A 4,090-nucleotide genomic window follows, 5' to 3' on the forward strand; every position below is an offset into this window, starting at 1 on the left:
CTAGATGGCCATAGTAAGTTGGCTCTAAAGCCTGAAAGGAATAATCCACCATCTCATTCTCTTTTCATCAGGGGATCAACCCTTGCTGCTTGCTCTCTCCAGCACTCTCTAAAGCTTTCTCCGGGCTTCTTCTCGATTTTGGTCAATGACAGACGGTCCGGGACAATTTCGAGGTTGTACTGAAAATGACATGCAAAAGCTTGAGATAAGTCATCCCAGGTGTACCACCGAGCATGATCTTGCCTTGTGTACCACTCCAACGCCGTTCCACTTAAGCTTTGACTAAAGTAGGCCATTAATAGCTCATCCTTTCCTCCAGCCCCCTTCATCTTGCTGCAGAAACCCCTCAGGTGGGCCACCGGATCACCATGGCCGTCGTATAAGTCGAACTTGGGTAGTTTGAATCCCACTGGCAATTGGACGTCAGGAAATAAGCACAAGTCCTTGTAGGCCACACTTACTTGACCCCCGAGACCTTGCATATTTCTGAAGGACTGCTCTAAACTTTTGACCTTTCGTATCATCTCCTCTTGTTCCGGGTTTTTGGGAGGTTTCTCTTCTTCAGCTGAGAGATTAAAATGGGGAGTGTAAGAGTATGGTTCTGGGGGTTTGAAGGTGGGTTCGGGTGGGTAATAGTGATTTTCCTGGGTTTGGAACAGAGGTTCACTTGAGGATCTGTGTAATGCGGTGGGCGGAGGAGGCCACGAATACTGGGGCGATTGGTGGTGGGGGACCTGGAATTGGCTTGGAGGGTGGTAGTGGTGGTGTCTGAGAAGTGGTTCCGTAATATTGCTGGTGAGTAGGGAGAGCGGGATATGAGTTCGTTGCGGGAGGATCTTGGGGTTGGGTTGGTGGTGGGATTTAATGGGGATTAGCAGGATAGGCGGGTGGGGGATGTCCCTTCGACCAAGCCTGGTACATTTCGGCCATCTGCTGTTTTAACTTATACATCTCCTCTCTCATTGTATTTACATCCATTGCCTCCTCCTCTCTGGATGGGTCAACGATGCTTGCTTCTAGATCTTGGTTGGCCATTTTCGACTTGTCTTTGGAGCGTGTGTTGTAAGGGTGGGTTGCCAGAATGCCAGTCAGCTTATCACCTGCCTGGACTCATCAACAACAACTTGTTAGCGGTTAGGGCATTAACAAATAGATAACCGCACATTGATGGATGGATGCACCTAAGCAGTCAAACGTTGCTATTATGTCGCTATTCAATCACATGCGTCATCCCGGCTTTTATTTCTTTCTCTTGCCAATTAATTCCTACTCCTATCTTTCCCTCTTCACCCCTTCTTTTTCTCTTTTGGATTCTCTTTCCTTTGGTTTTTCCCTTATTTGTATCATTCCTTTTTAGTTTTCCTTTGATTTATTTAGAAATGGTCGAATCCTATGGAGATTGCCTACGTATCACGACCCCGCGTGAATCAGACCAAGCGTAGTTCGCGAAGAATAAATGTAAAGTGAAAACAGAATATTTTTGGGAATTTTCAAGTTTATTGATAGCAACTACGTCCATTACAAAGACTCGAGACAGACTCTGGTGCAAAAAGAACTACAGACTCCATATCCCTATCCTAGTTCGAACAAAATACAGACTCAATCAACTGACTGTCTTTTAACAAAAGGGAAATACAGACAGACTCAAAAGGTAAACTCTAACAGACTCACAGACAACTATGAATACATTAAAGCTCCTGGTGCCTGAGGGACATCGTTCGGTCTCGCCGCAGGCCTATATGCAAGTTCCCCTTGGAGTCTGTCTAAGTCATCATTATCTGCTTCACAAATATCATGACTGATGCAAAGAAGGTGGTACGGGTCATGTTCTCGCACATCTGGCATTTCCGGGTAATAGAATGAGCAACGGTTAAGATTCTCTCTCGGTTTCTTCCTTTCTCTTGAAGCAACCGCCCTATCTGCTGGGCCCTAGCCTCCAAAGTCTGTTCAAACGCCTGGCTTTGTTCTCGAAGTTGCTGCAAATCCATTTCTAACTGTGCCAATGCCCTGTAACAGTGTTCTCTCTCGACTTTGAAGTCCTTTGCCTGTTTAATCATTCGGTTTTCTATGGCAGTGGCCTTTTCCTTTAACCGTGCGACCTTATTGTCATATTCTTCTTTTAACTGCTTAATCATGCGAGCCCGTTCTTCTGCATTTTTAGCCAACTGTCTCCGGGCCCCAACTAATTCCTTTTCTGCTTTGTCGAGGTCAAAACTGTAATCATTCACCTTTTGCCTTAGATTTGCTATAAGCTTTGTATCTTTGGCACTTCTGACAGGGTTGTCGGCCTCTAGCTTCATCTTGTGTATTTGGGCTCGTAAAACTTCATTCTCCTTGGCCAATTGTTTTCTCTCCCCTTCGTCAGCCGCGGCTTGCAAGCTATTTTCAAATCGGAGGTCTTGGACCTGTTTTTCCAACGCTCCTATGCGGGCCCTGTACTCGTTTTCTTTAGCTAACCAATCCCACTGTTCTTGTGATGAATCAACAAATTCCTGGATGTGAGATCTTTTGGCCGGTCTTCCCAATGCAACGTCTCTTCTATACCAAGCCTGATAATCAGGCGACACCTCTCCTTTGGCTCGATCCCGGACACAGGTGTTTGCCGCCAAATATTGACATTCGCTCCAGACTTGGCGGACCACAGCTTTAGGAAACTGGCCATCGGGGCCAATCTCAACCACTTGCAAACTAAGATCATCATCCTTGGGTACTATCTGGCATCTCCCCAGTTGCCTCAACACTCGATACGGTGCGTAAGGCTGAATGCTTCTAAGCCCCATCAGAAGAAAATGTGGTCTGGCTGCCGGCATATATACGACTTCATCAACGGGTAACCATCCCAGCGTCCACTCTATCTGGCTAGCCGTGAGGGACCGAAAATATGTTGTCCATCCCGTGACTCCTTCCGGCAACTTGGCTCCTTTAGTCCTTGTGTAAAATTCTTCTATGCATATTTTTTCTGGAGACCCATAGCTCAAGAACTGAGGGCGATGACACAGATGCTCAATCATCCACATTTGTAATAATAAGTTGCACCCCTTGAAGAAAGCTTCCCCGACTTTACAAGCTGTAAGAGCACGGAAGATGTCGGCCAATATCATAGGCGTAAGTGTACTTTTGGCTTGAGTGATTAATGTACTGACAACCCCAGCTATTTTTATATCAATGTTCCCGTCCTGCCTTGGAAATATTAAAAGCCCCAAGAAAGCCACCATAAAAGTGAAACATCGATGCTCCTCCCACTTCTGGCGGTTTCTTTTGCTACATATCTTACTTTCTGGGTTGTTGAACCCCCCGATATGGCCATAGCGATGATATATGAAGCTTAGAGTACAAAAGCCATTTGCCAGGTCTGGGTTATGGACGACCCTGACTATTTTCAAGGAGTCTAAAAACTTGTGTACAGCTACAATTCTGGGAGCAACCAAGTATTTGTTCCTCAACGGAACCTCATCCTTTCCAATGTAGCCAGCTATTTCCTCCAATGTCGGGGTAAGCTCAAAATCCGAAAAATGGAACACATTATGTGCTGGGTCCCAACATGTAACCAGTGCTCTAATAATATCTCCCCGAGGCGCAATATCAAGCAGACCGGTAAGCCCTTTCAAATGTTTCTTGACCGCATCTTGCCCTTCTTTGCCCAAATCATTCCACCATAAACGTAACTCCAAAGGGATTTTATGCATGATTGAAAAGGGTTCATTTTGAGTCGTGCTCATCCTGCACATTTATTAAGGTGATTTAATAACTTATTTGACCTAAAAAGGAAAGCAAATAACACTATTTTTGTTCAAATTTCCAATTTTAGAACGGCCGGTTTGGCAGTTACGGCCTTTCAGCACTTCGTGAAGCAAATTTTAAGGCTGTGCCTGCTGGCCGTCAAATGACTCAAGATGGCCGTTTTTGCACAAATAGCCTTCCGGCGCCCGTTTGGGGACATTCGGCTATTTTGGCAAAACGGCATCACCTGATTTATTTATAACAAAAACAAAACAAAATTGACATTTTTTGGTTATTTTTGCAAAAGGGAAGGTTGGACCCGATGAGGGTTGCCTACGTATCTCACATCCGGTGAGAATCAAACCAGCGT

This window comes from Nicotiana attenuata, chromosome 3 (assembly GCF_001879085.1).
Source record: "Nicotiana attenuata strain UT chromosome 3, NIATTr2, whole genome shotgun sequence".
Lineage (NCBI taxonomy): Eukaryota > Viridiplantae > Streptophyta > Magnoliopsida > Solanales > Solanaceae > Nicotiana > Nicotiana attenuata.